The following is an 18,683-nucleotide window of genomic DNA, read 5'->3' on the forward strand; positions in this document are numbered from 1 at the left end:
TGGAGTCTTTTCATGAGTTGGTTGGAGATGTCAATATATATGACTCAAACACTCACATAGCATTCACATGACACATAGACTCAACCTCGTTTGCAACTCACTAACTATCACACACCCTCAAACTACAGAACACACATTCCAACTCAAGAACATTAACACAGTACGTAACTCCCCAATATTGCTAAATCACAGACATCATCACCTAGCATAAGAAGTCTTCATCACAGACACATGGTTCACCTCGACATCCTTGCACAGCCTAAACAATCTTTTTGCCATAGGCTACAGCATCCATTGTGTGAAAAGCGCTCATATGGAAGGAGGAGCTCTCATTGGCAATCAAAAGTTCACCTAGACTGGCACCATAGGCAAGACAGTAACACTCAACTCCATGGAGCTGATGACATTCCACTTCACACTCTCTAAACTCAGACTGCCACCTCCCACCCCATCTTCAGGCCTTCCAGCAGCATTAGAAATTGAATGAATTCTCAGATCTCCCCATCACCTAGTCCTTCCGACATGCCCACACGACCTTCTTGAGTGACTTACACCTCCAAGTCAACACTAGCCCAAAAACATGAGACACCCTTCTCAACCTCATTGACACACATTGTGATACAAAAAGTCACACAAGCAACATACTTAAAAGGTCAGATACTCAACCTTGTCTTCTTGCGTTTTTTATTTCCACCTACAATCCAATGCAGACCACTCATAGCCCTACACTGGACCGACTCTCCCTGCTCAGCGTCCTACCAACAAAGCAAGGTCGACTCGAAAGAGACCATAGCTTAAGATCCTTCACAGACTTCTCCATAGTATGAAGAAAACTTAACAGAAGGGGTCTCGAAGCTTCCACTCTAGCATCACACATTGGCATCAATGCAGTGACCAAGAAGGAAAATTAAATAAGCACTGCACAAATCAAAGGCTGGGATAGAAAAGCACTTTATCAGAAGAACATGAAATATGACAGAAGAGCACAACAATCACGCAGTGCCTTTCCTTGAAAGCCAGAAGCTGATGGGTGGAAAGAAAGACCCAGAACTGTGAGACCTGTCGTCCTTAGGGTGGTCTACCCCAAACCTTTTGATTTACTGCCCATGTTTTTGCTGAATTTGTTTTTGTTGGCTTTAGGACTCTGCACACTTTACCACTGCTTACCAGTATAAATGTCTTGTGCTCTCTCCTTTACAAATTGTGAAATTGGCTTACACCCAACAGCCACATTTAATTTTCTTTTAAGTCCCTAGTTTAGTGGTACTACGTGTTCCGAGGGCCTTCAAATTAAATGCTACTAGTGGGCCTGTGTCATATGTATCGTTTTACAAGGATAACCTGTAGGAAGCTGGCTCTGTATATACTGTACCAAAGTTAGGTATAGTGTGCTAAGAGTCCAGTGGATCCCTAAAGGGTTACAGAGGTAAAAGTAGATAATACCTTACTCTCTATTTGTGGTAGTGTGGATGAGCAGTAAGGCTTTATCAGAGGGTAGTGTTGAGCATTTATTGTAATTTCTTTAGATGTATTTTATTTTTAAATCCAAGCAGGTCTTGGTACAGGTCAGTAAAATTGTACTTTTCAAGGCAGGTTGATCAAAACAAGCAAGCTGGATACAAATGATTTTGTTACAGGTTTGTAGAATTTTTAAAGACAATAGATACTTGAAATTACTTTATGATTACTTTTCAGATTACTCTTTAGAGTACTTTTTAGATTACTTTTTCAACTCAGTGTGAAATGCCTAAATATCACACTGGGACATTTCCTGGACAAAAGTAAGTAAAACATATTTTCATAAAACCAGCTCTGGTGGCAGTCAGGGGGGCCATCCAGATAGAGGCTGCAGTCACCGGCTGGAGGCTTGAGGTAGGTCAGGGATCCATAAAAGTAGAGTTGACAAGAAACAGCCGGCACGTGTTTCATCAGTACTTTTGATCAGTACTATGACTTTTTCAAGGCTGTGAGACAAGACAAGAGATATGTGCATAACATTACATGAGTGTATAAATAACAGTATGATAAAACAACATTAACAGGCCTAAAAGCGAAAGTAGAAAGTTATTTTTTAGTAGAAAGGTTAAAAAAACAAGAGACTAAGTACGAATTGTGGTCAGAATAGAAAAAAGAGAGAAAAAGAAGAAGAGAAGAAGAAGCATAGAGATTCCAGTACCAAGTTCATGGATGAAAATAACACCCGAGTGTGATACAGGGTATAGTTGCGAGTAAAGATGGCCACCACCAGACAAGCGATTTGTGTTAACCCCTTCCACACTCATGACGAGCTGGGCTCGTCATGGTGTAGCCTCCTCAAACAATGATGACGAGCCCAGCTCGTCATGAAATAAAGGAATACAGCAATTCCCAGCACAGGAGGGGAATTGCCTTAGCAGCCATGGAGTTAAAGAAAAAAAGTGCAATAGGTAAACTAACCTATACAGATGAGACTGTCACGGTGCATCCAACCTCGTAAATATACGATGGCAAATGATGTAAGAATCAAAGATCTAGCAGTGAGAAAATGAAGTATTAAACATTTAAAATCCGAACTATGCAGTAAAGACGCTAACTGTATAGATTACATAGGACATGTAATGGGCAGTCACAAAGTCGTACAAAATGCTACAGGTCAGGGATCACCAAGGCCCAGGTTAGTATTGGTGTGGGGACCTCCTTGTAGTGTTGGGCCACTCTAACTCGGTCCGTCAGGTGCAGATTGGTGCAGACTCACGGATTCAGCCGGAGCCAGAGGCTGGTTCTTGAGCAAGTCTGATGCTCACAGGAGACAGAGGGACAGATTTATGAAGGCCTTGCGCCGCCGGTGCGTCATTTTTAACATGGGAAAAAGTGACCCACCGGCGGCGCAAGTCCTTCATAAATCTGCCCCAGAGTCTTTGTAGGTAAGGCAGGGCAGGTCCTCCAGATCCTGGGGGGCTCCTGGCTTCAGGACATGCCAGGATTCCGTTGGAGCAGGTCAAGGTCGGATCAGGCCGGTAGGGCTGGGGCCCAGGCAGTTGGTGTCCTCCTACAAGAATGGGGGAGTGGCCTATGCATGAGCTTGGCAGCTCCTATTTCTGGGACACTACACGTATCAGTTGTTGGCAATAGAAAAGCACCTGCAGCGTAATATCAAAGGAGCGCACACCAGGTTTGTTTTTCTAGTTACCAAGACTTAAATTGGGGCTTGGGGGCTACCATAACAAGTGTGCTGAGTCTTTCCTGCTTGATATATTCTATGTGTACTTATAAACCTTAGTCGTGCCCGCATTGCGCAGTGACACACACCACTGTCCCGGCCTCAGTAAATCAGTCTCGACTGCAGCAGGTGCTGTCTGCAGTCTGCTCGGATCCCCTCGCCCCCCCCTCTGACTTAAGAGAAACAAAGTATCAACATACATTGTTTCTCTTCAGTCAGAGCAGCGAGGCTCCGAAAGAGGATGGGGTGGGGGCCCCAGAGAGCAGGAGGCAGCACCGAGCACTGCTCAGGGCCCTGACAAGGGTGGGAGTAGGGGCCCAGAGAGAGCATTCCCCACAGATCAAGATTTCAGGGACACTGAGCGACTGTGGGGCAAGGCATAGCCAGTGACTGTGGATAAAAGCCATTTCCAAGAATTTTGGGTGAATACTCCCAGGATGTCTGTGGGTTTTAAGTCCCAAAAATTGTAAATCTCTGCAGGTATTTTACAAAAACTCTTCCAGCCAATTCGGACAAGCAGGTCAAAAAAAACTGGGATTTCTGATTCTTCCAGTTTGAGGGGACATGGCCGGGCAGATTGGGTTGAAATGCCCTGTTCAGGCAGGGCCAAGGCTGATTTCTGTACGGCTAAACCTTGTTGGTTATGGCACAGATGGAGCTAAAAACGGCGGAATATAATTCAACGTGAGTTATTACCAGTGTTTTTAGTGAGTCAGAAGACCATACATTAACTACATCTCTCATCAGCCAAACATATGCTACTCAAATACAAATACTTTTATATCAAAAGATAGATATTCAACATATGTGGAATGTACAGAATGTGCCAAACTTAAAACCCTTCTGCATAGATAGAATGAATGAAAGGCTTAAAGTGTCATCCCTTCAATAAACATGATACACATTGAACAAATCTCACACAACACCTGCTATAAGTTAATGTACTCATGTTAAATGTAAACTATTTTCCACTTTATACTTTGTGTCACACAGTGCCTTAAATGAAGTCTCTTGTGTTCAGGCTTGGCCATAGCTTACTATTTCTCCATTAATATGTTTTTTTTAAAAAAACTGAACTCTGAAAATGTTTATAGCCACAACCTTTCTAATGATAAAACAATTCCTCCATAATTACAAAAATTCTGCACTTCTCTACCCTTCCAAACAGTAAGTGCTTTCCAACTCTTCCTTCTTGAAAAATAAGTCTAGTCATTAACGAGCCACAGACAGGGGTGTAACAAACGCCCCTGCGGTGGGGGGTGGAGGGGGGGGGGGGCACTCTCTTTGGTAAATGAAGGGTGCAAGGCGGAGGGGAGAAGGATGCAAGGCAGAGGGGAGAAGGGTGCAAGGCAGAGGGGAGAAGGGTGCAAGGCGGAGGGGAGAAGGGTGCAAGGCGGAGGGGAGAAGGGTGCAAGGCAGAGGGGAGAAGGGTGCAAGGCAGAGGGGAGAAGGGTACAAGGCAGAGGGGAGAAGGGTGCAAGGCGGAGAGGAGAAGGGTGCAAGGGGGAGGGGAGAATGGGGCAAGCTAGAGGGGAGAATGGTGCCAGGTAGAAAAGGGTGCAAGGCGGAGGGGGAGAAGGGTTCAAGGCAGAGGGGAGAAGGGGGCAAGGCAGAGTGGAGAAGGCTGTAAGGCAGAGGGGAGAATGGTACAAGGTAGAAAAGGGTGCAAGGCGGAGGGGGAGAAGGGTGCAAGGGGGAGGAAGAGAAGGGTGCAAGGGGGAGGGCGAGAAGGGTGCAAAGCAGAGGGGAGAAGAGTGCAAGCAGGATGGTGATGAAGTTAAGAATGTGCCCCCCCCCCCCCCTCCCCCGAAACATTTCTGCGGACGCCCATGGCAACGCATACTACTTTGTGAGAGAGAGTGGAGTGAGAGAGATAGTGGAGTGAGAGAGAGTGGAGGGACAGTGGAGGGAGCGAGAGAGAGAGAGTAGATAGAGAGTAGAGAGAGAGTAGAGAGAGAGAGTAGAGAGAGAGAGTAGAAAGAAAGAGTGGAGAGAGAGACAGTGGAGAGCGAGAGTGGAGAGCGAGAGTGGAGAGAGAGAGTGGAGAGAGAGAGTGGAGAAAGAGAGTGGAGAGAGAGAGAGAGAGAGTGGGGAGAGAGTGGAGGCAGAGAGGAGAGAGAGTAAAGAGAGTAGAGAGAGAGTAGATAAAGAGAGTAGAGAGAGAGTGGATAGAGAGAGAGGAAAGAGAGAGTGGAAAGAGAGTGGAGAGACAGTGGAGAGAGACAGTGGAGAGAGACAGTGGAGAGAGAGTGGAGAGAGAGAGAGAGAGTGGAGAGAGAGAGTGGAGAGAGAGAGAGAGTGGAGAGAGAGTAGGGAGAGAGAGAGAGAGAGAGAGAATGGAGCGAGAGAGAGAGAGAGAGAGTAGAGAGAGAGAGAGAGAGTAGAGAGAGAGAGAGTGGAGAGAGAGTGGAGAGAGAATATAGAGAGAGGGAGTGGAGAGAGAGTGGAGAGAGAATGTAGAGAGAGGGAGTGGAGAGAGTAGATAGAGTGAGAGACAGTGGAGAGACAGTGGAAAGAGAGACAGTGGAGAGAGAGAGTGGAGAGAGAGGGAGTGGAGAGAGAGGGAGTGGAGAGAGGGAGAGTGGAGCGAGAGAGAGTGGAGAGAGTAGAGAGTGGAGAGAGTAGAGAGAAGGAGAGACAGTGGAGAGAGAGACAGTGGAGAGAGAGACAGGGGAGAGAGAGTGGAGAGGGAGTGGAGAGAGAGTGGAGAGAGAGTGGAGAGAGAGTGGAGAGAGAGAGAGAGGAGAGAGAGAAAGTGGAGAGAGAGAGAGTGGAGAGAGAGAGTGGAGAGAGGGAGTGGAGAGAGGGAGAGTGGAGCGAGAGAGAGTGGAGAGAGTAGAGAGTGGAGAGAGTAGAGAGAGGGAGAGACAGTGGAGAGAGAGACAGTGGAGAGAGAGACAGGGGAGAGAGAGTGGAGAGGGAGTGGAGAGAGAGTGGAGAGAGAGGGGAGAGAGAGAGAGTGGAGAGTGAGAGAGTGGAGAGAGAGAGAGAGTGGAGAGAGAGAGAGAGAGAGAGTAGAGAGAGTGGAGAGAGTGGAGAGAGTGGAGAGAGAAAGAGTGTGAGTAGACAGAGTGAGAGACAGTGGAGAGACAGTGGAGAGAGAGAGACAGTGGAGAGAGAGAAAGTGGAGAAAGAGAGATTGGAGAGAAAGTGGAGAGAGAGAGCGTGGAAAGAGAGTGAGAGTGGAGAGAGAGTAGAGAGAGAGAGTGGAGAGAGAGAGAGTGGAGAGAGCGGAGAGAGAGTGGAGAGAGAGAGAGTGGAGAGAGAGAGTGGTGACAGAGAGAGTGGAGAGAGAGTGGAGAGAGAGAGCGTGGAAAGAGAGTGCAAGTGGAGAGAGAGTGGAGAGAGATAGTGGAGAGAGAGAGTGGAGAGAGAGAGAGTGGAGAGAGCGGAGAGAGAGCGGAAAGAGCGGAGAGAGAGAGAGTGGAGAGAGAGAGAGGAGAGAGCGAGAGAGAGAGAGAGTGAAGAGAGAGTCTAGAGAGAGAGAGAGTGGAGCGAGACAGAGAGTAGAGAGAGTAGAGAGAGAGAGTAGAGAGAGTGGAGAGAGAGTAGAGAGAGAGAAGAGAGAGAGAGTGGAGAGAGAGTGGAGGGAGACAGTGGAGAGAGAGTGGAGAGAGTAGAGAGAGGGAGAGACAGTGGAGAGACAGTAGAGAGAGAGACAGTGGAGAGAGAGTGGAGAGAGAGAGTGGAGAGAGTGAGAGAGTGGAGAGACAGTGGAGGGAGAGACAGTGGAAAGAGAGTGGAGAGAGAAACATTGGTGATAGAGTGGACTGAGTTGAGAGAGAGAGATAGAGTGGAGAGAGAGTAGAGACTGATTGTCTCAGAGACTGAATACTGACTGACGGAGAGACTGACTGGCTGAGAAACTGACAGAAAGAGAGAGACTGACTGACTGACAGACTGAGAGAGATAGAGAGACTGACAGAGAGAGAGAGAGAGAGACCGACCGACTGACTGACAGACTGACAGAGAGAGAGAGAGAGAGACTGACAGACTGACTGACTGACAGACTGACAGAGAGAGACTGAATGACAGAGAGAGAGAAACTGACTGACTGAGAGAGAGAGACTGATCAACTGAGAGAGAGACTGATTGACTGAGAGAGAGAGAGACTGACAGACTGAGAGAGAGAGAGAGAGAGAGAGAGAGACTGTGATAGAATTGGGGCCAAAGTGTGTATGAAGCTATGCAATGACTCTTAAGATTGCTAATGTCTAATAATAAAGAAGTATTATCAAAATGTGGTCTTTGTAGTTACATCTGTTTTTGAAATATCGCATTGTCTACTGTTTTAAAATGGAAAGGAGAAGGAGAAGTGGATGCGCTTTTGTCAAAACTGAACGATGAGTGGGCCCGATGTTGTATATCATGATAGGAGTCTGCATCAGGAAACCCACCGAAAATCGGGCAAACTTCCCCGGCGTACTGATGGCAGGGGTCCTGTAATGAATGGACCACCACCTATGACAGCCTGCTGGCAGACTAAGCCCAACCTTTAGCCCCACCATCCAGTGTTACTTATAACGGTGTATTGGTGACAGTGACGTAACAATCGCCCGCATCCCCTGCAGTATGGCAGGTCACTGGCCTGAGTGCTCTAGACTGGCACGGAGGATGGGAGGTGAGCCCCCTCAATGTAGTTTGCAGGGGGGCCCCCTCAAGTTTTGTTACGCCACTGGGCAAGTTGCCCGGGCTTCTCTGCAGATCTACACAGTAAATCTCACTTTTACATCGGCTTTCAGTGCCTGATCCTAAAGACTATGTAAAAGCGAGATTTGCTGTGTAGATTTGAGGAGAAGCTGGTACCCAGAAGATTACCGAGGCCGGGACAGTGGTGCGTGTCACTGCGCAACTGAACCCTTTACATGGCCAGGCGTGGCCAAAAATCATGCAGGGGAACCTCCCTTTTCCCAATACAAGTGGCCGTGAAGAGGGCTCACATTCCGCTCACCACCTCCTTAATCCAGAGCTTCCACTCACCGTCTCCTCCGGAGAGCATGTTCAGAGAGTGTAGTAAATCCAAACAAAAATAATTTATTAGTTTAGACACTAGCTACCTGTTTTATGTGCAGCCAATGTAACATTAACTTCCTTTAAAAATGTTCTCTCCACGTACAACATTTGTATTTAATTCGAACAGTACTGAATGTGAATGACTGTGACTAAGTAAGATAGGTTTCTCACACCACAGAGTTATCCACTTTGACAATATTACATTTACGCAACTGTGTTTGGCTGGCCATATCTATATTATCGTCAACAAATGTGCATTGTCAGAAGTGTACGTTTGTTTGAATGTTATGTTAGTAGTTTGTGTAAGCGCGACAGCTGCCCCAGCAAAGAGGCGTCCCGGCGCCAACTGATAGGAACCAATGTACAATAGTTTGTATTGCACTGCACGGGTCTTGACATGGTAATGAAGTGTGCTTCTCGTCAGCTATTCTGACTATTGAATAGTACCTGAACATGCGGTTGTGAGGGCTTCATGATGTAGTAAGTATTACTCTTTTTCGATACGCACCGAATAGGCCTGTTATTCTGCCATTCCTGAACTAATCACAAAGCAGGGCCTCTTTTACACTTCGCAAGCAGCTGCATAATTTTCCCCACTTGCAAATCCTACAAGGTACACCTAACATTCTTTGGGTAAGCAAAGATAAAATCTGACTTGAGTTCTTCCTCAAAGTGCTGATGTTTGGAACGGTTTCCATATTGTAAACAAAAGATACTGTTAATAGTAAGGTGCACTTATCTATTGAGATATCTAACTAAACCATATTATAAAAATATATACATCATTTTATAAATACTAAATTGAATGGACGTTGATATGCTGTTAAAACTGTTGTTTGCCAGCTTTGGTAAGCTGCACTGCCCCCAGTCAAACCCCATGCTCTGTTCATGACCACAATACATCTGAAATAATCTATGACAACAGTGGACAGATTGATTGTACATCACATCAATACTGATGCAATAGATGTCATTACTGATATAATTTCCAATGTATGGATTGAGTGCTGACTTCACCAACCAGAAGTCCTTGTGAAAACTAAATAGAGAAGAAGTGTTGTTGCAGCTGCACTGACTAGTAATATATATCATAAGACATATATTATTGGTTAGGCTGCCTGCAATACACTGTTATCATACAAATGCCGTCATGGAAAAAACATATACAAACAATGTATTATTTCCACTGACAAAAAAAACATTTATGTGTAGGCAGCCGTTTGCTGTTCCATGAATGATTATGATGTGGTATTGTCATGTCCCCTTACGTAGTGGGGAGTGAGTGTTGTTGGTTGGCGGTCTAGCTCTCCACAAGAGTGCAGTACCGCAGGTTACCTCCAGAGCACTTCTGGGTGACACCTTTTAAAACCTTGCGATGCCCAAAACCAAGTGCTTCTGAACCTGATTCAGATGCTATCGTTTCTCAGGGACTATACCCCATCAGGTACCCTGACTACAAACCCCTTTTCTTAACTCGCTATTGCTATTGTATTCAGTCTTCTCCACCCTGTCAGCGCCGGAGCGCTGCTACTGCCACGGAAGAGTCCAGTGCAGGCGCACTTACTCTTTCCTTGTTTCCCTTCACAGTGAGCGCAGAAGCGCATCACCGTCCTTTCCTTGTAGCTCTATACAGTGAGCGCAGGAGCGCGTCACTGTCTATTCCTTATTTGCCCTTCACGGTGAGCACAGGAGCGTGTCACTGTCCTTTTCCCTTTGCGATGAGCGCAGGAGGGCGTCACCGTCCATTCCTTTTCCGGCACCTCGGTGAGCACAGGAGCATGTCCCCGCCCCTTCCTTTGTTGGCACCTCGGTGAGCACTACAGCGCATCACCCCCTCCCTTTCTTTTTTCCACACGACTTGCGCAGGAGCGCATTGTCAATTGTCCTTACCCCCTTATGGTAGCGCAGGAGCGCTCAATGCTGTAACTGCTATCCTAGGGATACCCTGTTGGTTTGATACTGTGGTATGCAGCGCAGGTGTGCTCTCTGTTCTTTCCAAGTCCTTGGGTGATAGGCGCACCTACCAGAGATTTCTCGAATGGACACATCCTTTACAGGTGACTATTATAGTTCTTCCTACCATACTCTCGAAAAAAGAATTTGTAAGTGTGAATACTGGTTAAGGCAGTAAGTGACCGATTGTTGGTTATATTTCCAGGCTACAGATCAAGAAAGGCAACCACTCCACGGGATGTCCGTTATAGTTTCATCACCTTAAGGCACATCACTTCTCGAGGATTCCTTCCCTCGGTCTTCACCACGCCCCAGTCTGGTACTATTTAAGGTAGGACAGGGGAGCAGGTGGGAGACGGTGGAGGTTATTCATATTATCTCTGCAAGACTACTCTTTAGGCAGACGTTAAGGCTTGTGGGGTGCCTGATAGGTATATGATATTAGCAGTGAGGTCATGCCTGATGTCATAAACTGCATTATCACAGAGTCTGTTATGAAGTTCTGTGGTTTTACTGAATAAGCAGCTACCTACGTCATTATCATATGAAATCTCTTTATTGATGTCAAAACTACACTTTCAGAATTGCTTTATCAACCTTCTTGCTTTCTCAAATTTGCTTGAAAATGCACTGTTTGTGCGCTATTTTTTCAAAACGTTCTTGGGGGAGAGCCCCCCAGCCCTCATTATCATGGTCAGGCTCTCTCACTATGTGTGCTCGCCACAGGACTGTCATCCCGAACATTTACACCACACCACTTTCAACTATCACCAGCCGCCACTGGATTTTTGTCATTTTGGTATCAAACAATTTATTGAACTTCATTTTTGTATGTTGATGTGGGATTTTTCTTGTGTTGTGTTTTCACTTTACTATATTATGTTATGTTTTGTAGATTTGTAAACAGTTCTTATACCCAGAGGGGTATGCCAGCACTGACGTAGGTGAGTAGGTCGTTCAGGCTCCTAGTCGAATAGCCAGGTCTTTAGATTCTTGCAGAATTTGGGTCGGGATGGATAGGTTCTGATGTGATGTGGAAGTCATTCTAGGATTTGGCAGTGGTAAAAGAAAAATACCTTCCTCCAGAATTGCTACTACGTATTCTGGTTGCACAAGGAGTATGCTGTGTAATACTTTACACATTGCCTCTAAGGTAAGTGTAGGATCTGCTTCTTCTGGTTACTCCCACTTTTTGCTGAATGTAATACTGTTTTTTGATTAGTCGGACTGTGACCCTGCTAATCAGGACCCCGGTCTATCTGCTTTCTCCCTAAATTGGTTTGTTCTGTGTGAGAAAGTGCCATCTTTCTTGCATGGTATGCCCCCACTTTCTGCTGAGCTGCTAATGTGCTTTGACTGATTGTGCCCTGGGCTCCTGACAATCAGGTGCCCAGGACCTGTGTTTCTGCCCAAAAACTGTATTGAAGCTAAAACCCATTTGGCATCTCTGGCCATATGTCAGCCCCTGGTAAATGGTACCCTAGGTACCCAGGGCACCATCTGCCCCCAAGGGCTGCATCACTTATTGTGCCATCCTTAGGGGCCCTGTACCCTGACACACACACACTGCCTTTGCAGGTTGAATTTCCTGGTACAGAACTAAACAAAGAGTTGCACTGGCACACATCCCTGTGTGTGTAACAACAAAAGGGAGAGTAAGGGATTGTATTCACAAAAGGTGAATGAGGATTACTCCTGTTCCCCTGGTAAGGTATAATGCTTAACAATAAGAGGAGTATCACCAGAGAGAATCATGGATTCTTAATGGGACGTGTTCTGGGAAAAGGAAAGAATTCTTCCTTTTGTAAAAAAAACCCTCACTCACCAACCTAGTGGTGACATGCTTCATCATCGGGGTCCACCCTGATGACCGAATGCCATCAGGGTGTGCTACGACACCTGAATTACAGTGGAGCTGGATTGTTAGGATTGTGTGGGTTGCCACGACACCAACTGACTTGGCCCCAGCCCTACAGGCCTGTTGATCTTTTAACCTGCTCCTGCTAAATCCCAGCATCTCCTGTGGACAGTACCCTCAAGAACACCGGAGGACCTGCCTTCCTTGACCCCCTTAGAGACTTGGACTCGCACAAGCAGTAGTTCTGCTCAAACAGCAATACCCCCGGTGCTGCACACCCAGTCCACTCTACATCTTCCGAGCCCAGCCTGGACTCGAGTGGACAAAGACCCTGAGGACGTCCCCCCGGTGATTCTGACCTGGAATCCAGTGGCCAAGGACCCTCCTCGATGACCCAGACGACGCCTGCAGCCTCAGAACCAGGGACCCCTCCTACTGCGACCAGCTGAGTGTAAGGTTTTCAGATGTCAAACGACACCCTTGCACTTGGCCCCCCGCCCGGCCTCCCATGCCTAACTCCGGGGTGCCTACCTATTTTCCAAGATCTCAACTTACCCCTCGAAGTGCTGGTCGCTCCTGAAGACTCTCCGTCCCCAAGCTTCCCTTTTCAAGATCTCCATTGAATAACATTAAGAGCCAGACTGCTCAAAATCACCCTGCACCCAGCCGCCTGAGTGCCCCTGGCAGTGCAAACTTTGTCCTATCCTACTTCCCCATTTGTCCTTAGCAAGTGACCAGGAGCCCAGCTCCCACAGCCGCGTGGGCTGCTAGCCAGCAGCCACCAACCGAAGACCCCCTGCCTCGCATTGGATAATATTGGGCCTAACTATCTCTGCACCCGGCTGCCCGTGTGGGTGTACCAACTGTACCTACCTGACCCTGGGAGACCCCTTAGTCTATGCCCAGAACCTTAACTATGCCAGTCGAGTACTTACCTAAAAGCCAATAACTCACTTTTCTTCCATAGGCTAATATTAACTGGTTTCACTCGGAAACTCTTCTAAGTGTGTAGTTTTGGAACTTTAAAATATTCATCTAATATCAGCCGAACAACGAATTCCAATGTACTCACCTGTTATCAGGAGAGACCTCATTGCTACATCTTGTAGCCCAGTACTGACCCTGAAAAGTAATGTTAACCGTATTTTCCAGTAACTTGAATTTCCTTCCGTAGGATATCAGTGCCGTTTTTTTGCTGAAAAAGTTTCAAAGTATCGATTTTGGAAACTTACAAATATTCTTTAAAAATCGTGCCAATGATAAAAACTTAATTAATTGCCTGTTTTAGATAGATGTCCCAGTGCTGAACCTAGGAGCCCAGCACTGAAACCTGCAAACGGAATTTTCTTCCATAGGATAACATTAGTAATTTCTAAGTTTCTAAGTGTTAACTTTTAAAATACAATAATATTCCTTAAAAATCACTACTGTAACCAAAACGCTTTTACTTGACTGTTTACAACTCATGTCCCGGGACTGAATCTAGGATCCAGTCCTGTGGTAAGAAAAGTAATCTACAAAGTAATTAATTACATTTAACTATAAATTCCCTTTGAGCTCAATGTTAAATTGTGTTTGAAATTGTGTTGCCAGGAGGAGCTTAGCGCGCATCCAAGATGGTCGCGTGAGCAAAGGGCTCCCGGGACCCTCGCCACCTCCCGCATATATCCTGTCACTAATCCTGATACCGACGACGGGTTATTATGGACATGACCCTGCTGACATAAAAGCTCTTTTCAGGAATCAATTTGGATGCCGGGAACCAGACTTACTCCACTCCGACAGTTGACGGCCTACACCGAGGACCAGCCCGAGACTCGAGTCCCCGAGATACCCTGGAGGCAATTGAACAACAACGGCCAGTGGACGTCGACTGGTGCCCTTGACGTACTTTTGTTTTCGTTTTCTGGCTCTTGTTTACTGAAACCAGCCGCCCTCTGACTTTGTTGGCCCATGGTCTAACTTTGTATTGTATGCTTGCCTGCTGCGCCTCATCTTTTGACTTTTCTTAGTTTGATTCGTGAGGAGCCATTCACACCAGGTCCCAAAGGCCCCTCCGGGTGCTTCGCTTAACATGGCGAACAAGCCCGAAGGTGAGAAGCAGACGACTAAGACCACGCACTGAGGGGGTGCCATTCAATTGATGTCAACTTGATCAGGACTGATCTGGCGAAGACCAATGAACTGGTCAAGTCTTTGGATATCAAGACAGCCAGCGCTCTTTTTTGATGTCTGATCTTCAAACCGAGGTTCGTAATTTACGATCCTCGAATGATTTGTTTGCCTGCCGGCTGGAGGACTTCGAAAGTCGAGCAAGGCGCAACAACGTAGGTATCATGGGGGTTCCGGGAGAAGTCCACTGAGTTGACGACGGATCTCCTCGTGGAGGACCTGATATTGAATTATCTTGCCCCCAAGGGCCTCAGTAACTTTTTTGTGGTGGAACGTGCCCACAGAGTTCCGGGTGGGAAACACAAACCAGGCACCCCACCACGGCCCATAATTGCCAGTATTTTCAATTTTAGGGACAGAGACGTCATCCTGCAGGCATCAAGGGCTAATGGCCCCACGAAATTTGAGAATTTGACGGTTGGCTTCTACCCAGACTTCACTCAATCTGTACCGAAGCAGAGGATGGGATTCATGGGGGTGAAACTGAAACTGAGAGACATGGGCTTGAAATATGCTATGCTCTTCCCTGCTCGACTACGCATCGAATATAATGAACGAGCACTCTTTTTTGATCGGCCTGAGGTTGTTAGTGACTGGCTGGATACTCTACCAACGCATCAAGACCACCCGGAGCAATCTGGAGGCGCAGATGGTGGCCCATTGGAACAGGAGGAGTGAGTGATGACTGGCGCGTGCAGTACGCAGACTTTTGCAGCAGTGGTTTGATGACTTTTTGTGTTTGTAAATATAGTGGTATATACCCAGAGGCGGTAGGGGAGACGGGACTCTTCCTCCTCCCGGGATGGTACGAGGTGGGCTGGGGTTCTTGTTAGGAACTCCCTCCCCTTGGAAATAGATGATACTATCCTAGACGATAGGGGATGGTATGCTGCTATTACTGGCAGGTGGGAGGGGAAGACGATTTCCATACTCTCCGTGTATGTTCCGCCAGGTTTACAAACTACGACATTTGCTGATTTGGGGAAAGTGGTGTTGGGGTTCCCCGAAGGGATTTTGGTTGTGGGTGGAGACTTCAACTCTGTGGTCTGTGGTAGGGAGGATCGCAGCCCCCCCTAGGGATCTTGCGAGATCGCAATCTTGGCTGGGTAACTTCCTGGAGACACTGGGTCTGGTGGATTATTGGAGGATGATGCACCCTGGACAGGCACAATACACTTTTCACTCTGGTGCACACGTGAGCCTTGCTAGGCTTGATTTGCGCCGGCGGCGCAAACCGTCTCAGTGAGAGAGGTTAGGCACCTGGCCAGGGGTATTTCGGATCACTCCCCACTATGGCTTTCCATTGATATTTAGCTGGGGGCCGGGGGTCGAGTGGCCCCGATTAATCCCTGGCATCCTAATCCTAAAACCCGGGCGGGTGTGGTTAAGTCTAATGATCATTATTTCACAGAAAATGTGGGGTCGGTGTCCTCCTCCATTTCACTATGCGAAGCCTTTAAGGTGGTAATCCGGGGTCAAACTCTGTCGTTGATTGCTTGTGCAAAGAAAAGCAAGAATGAGGAGGTAGTACACCTAGAGGCTGAAATCACTTATTTGGAAGGAGAGTTGGAGTCTGGTGCCACGCAGGAGAAGCTGCATGCTTTAAACCTCAAACAGTTTGACTATAGAGCCCTGAAGACCGATGCGGCCAAGGCTATGGGTCGTGAGCAACAGGGGCGACTGTATGATTGTAGTGTAGTTCCTAGTTTCCCACTAGGCCCTGCGCATTGGAATAACATAAACAGTAGTATCGACGTGGAACTGCGGATATTGCAGGCCTCCACTGACTATGCTAAACTTAATTGGGTTGTGTTACCAACTAGCTCAGAGGTCACTGGAAACTTTCTTCTCTGCATAGGAAGTGATCAGCTTCCTTGGCACAGACAAGAAGGGATTCAGCTTTCCAACAACCGTGCAACATGACAACCTTGCTCCTCAGATCAAGAGTCAATCTCTAGGGTCGTGTGAAACAATAGACATGTATTTCACTCAGTCAGTCTAGTGCAGTTTACTTTCACGAGATGTAGAGAATAGAGAGACGGGCGTTTGTCAATAAAGGGTTAACATTTATTGAACAGTCTTTCTTCTCGTACAAGAGAAATGTATTGCCACAATTGCAATAATTGTTATTATAAAAAGTACGTACAGTAAGATAAGTATTGCGAAATAGAACTGTAAAAGCATTGATATGGTTTCTTAGCCATACAATGCTTTAAAAGTAATAAAACATATATACAGTCATATATACACTAGGCTAATATACTCAACTGGTGCTTCTAACTAAGCCTACCCCAGTGTGCCTGACCTAAGCCTAACACGTGGAAGGGGAGCAAGTAAGTAGCTTTAAGTTAAGTTGATTTTGCCAAGGTTTGTTTCAAGAATTCTCGTCTAAGGGTTTAGTCAACACCATACCTCTGAATAGAATGATGGAGGATTGGTATCTCCTTCAGGGGTCTTTCTCGATATCCCAGTCACCCGCAAGGGTAAACCGGAAACGCCAGGGCTGGATTTCTCTGCACGAGAAAGGCAGCGGCTTCTCTTCAGCGCGTCGAGGAAGGAGGGGGGACAGCGTCCGCGGGCAGCTGGAATCTGATGGATGTCTTCGCAGAGGACGGCTGTTCAGCTCCTTAAGCGTACTGCACCATAGTTCGCGCTTTAGCGGCGATAATGGTATCAGCAGCTTCACCACCACAGGGACAGCAGGCTGCAGCGACAGAGTGCTAGATTTACCAACACGGGGTCGTGCAGGCAGCTGGCTTCAGTAGCTCGTACAACAGGCATTGCTTAAGGCAACGTTGGTAATATTTATACCTGACAGGTGCCGGGTTTGACGCAAGTTTGCTGGACATAAGACGTCAATTAAAGATGTCACTAGGAAGTGATAGTTATCAGTTGCTCTTTAGAGTTCTATTACTAATCAAAACATAGCAAGCGGGGATTTCCAGGTTTGCTGAGTTTTTATCTTGTTGAAGAACTCGGAGTGTTATCTAGGAATATCAGATAGTGACTACTGCTCTGTCATTGCACTAATTGATCGCAAAGGAAGTGGCAGAGGGAACTATGCTGGAATGTGGCTCTGTTCGTGTGAGGCCAGAGATGTCTTTTCAGAAAATCGCACTTGAACGGTTATGCCAATATAGGGAATAAATGGATTTATAGCCGAATAGGGGCATAAGGTCACAGTATCGATCAGGAACCTAGATAAACACGCAACACCCACTCCACGGGTTAATGTCCATCAAAATTACTAAAACTAAAGTAATTAGATGCATGTGTAACATTGCCCACCCCAAAATACATAAATGCATTCGAAATAGGCGTACTTGTAATACATGAATTTTAGGTACTGTACGTTTTAAAAGCATAGTAATCATTCAAAAAATTACTGCATATGAAATCAATGACCGATTATGCAAAAGGAATTACACATGAAGTATCTCTGACAGAAGAAAGGCGAGATAAATCATCACATAAAAATAAATGCATTGTAATAACATGTGTGCTAGAGGCCGGTGTAATGTTGTTATGTCTCTAGATGTGTTTAGAAATAGAAGTGTGAAGCTTCTGTTCTCTAAGAATAGTTTTTACGTTAAGCAAAGAATTGTTCGTGCCAAAAAAGGTCAATATTAGAAAAATTGTCCAATTCAAAGAAAAATTGATTTCCAAAGCTCTTGGCAGTTTTTGTTGATCAAAACTGAAGGCCGAATTCAGAGTTCATGAGAACGCTGTGTGTCGGAAAGCTTCTCAAAAAGTTATTGTTTCTCTATGGGTGAGAACAACGTATCAGACAGGCTCTCAAAGAATTGGTCTACAAATTCAGGTGATAGTTCAACCAAATTAGATAGCGCTGTAACTTGGCAGGTGTGAGAATGATTGCTGTCATCGAAGGCAGGACCAGCAATGCTCACAGAACGTTGTACCTGGATGATGTTGCTTTTGTCACTCGCTCCACTGTTACCACTTAGTTGTAGCACAGGAGTCTCCACGAATGCCGTCATCAGGATTGGTAGCCGCTGGGGACAACACAATGCGTGAGCCGTTATTGGACTGAGCAAAGTATCGACGTCCATTGGTACTGCTGATGGAAGTGAAAGACAGATGTCCAACATGCATTCAGCGCCGCAAAGCATACACCGTAGCACAGGTAAAATGCAATTTTGCCATATCGGTCTGAATGAAAGGAACCAGGTCATGTTTAGATCTCTCAGCCTGGCCAATCCAAGGACGTTAGTTATCCTGTCCTGGTAGCGCATTGCTAGGATTGTCTCTTCCATTCCCATGGGAGCTATGTCTGAGCCGAGGCTTGCCATAACGAAGCAGGAGGGTCAAAAATAGAATCCCTGCGACGAGTCCCAAAAATAATGGTATGCCGCCAAAAATGAAGTGTACAAAATTAGGAAAGATTCCCAAAAGTCCCTGGAAGGGTGTTAGCAGTCCCGTAAAGACTGTCTTAAATATGCCTGGGATGCTTGTTGCACTAGACATGTT

This window comes from Lissotriton vulgaris, chromosome 2_2 (genome assembly GCF_964263255.1).
Source record: "Lissotriton vulgaris chromosome 2_2, aLisVul1.2, whole genome shotgun sequence".
Classification (NCBI taxonomy): domain Eukaryota; kingdom Metazoa; phylum Chordata; class Amphibia; order Caudata; family Salamandridae; genus Lissotriton; species Lissotriton vulgaris.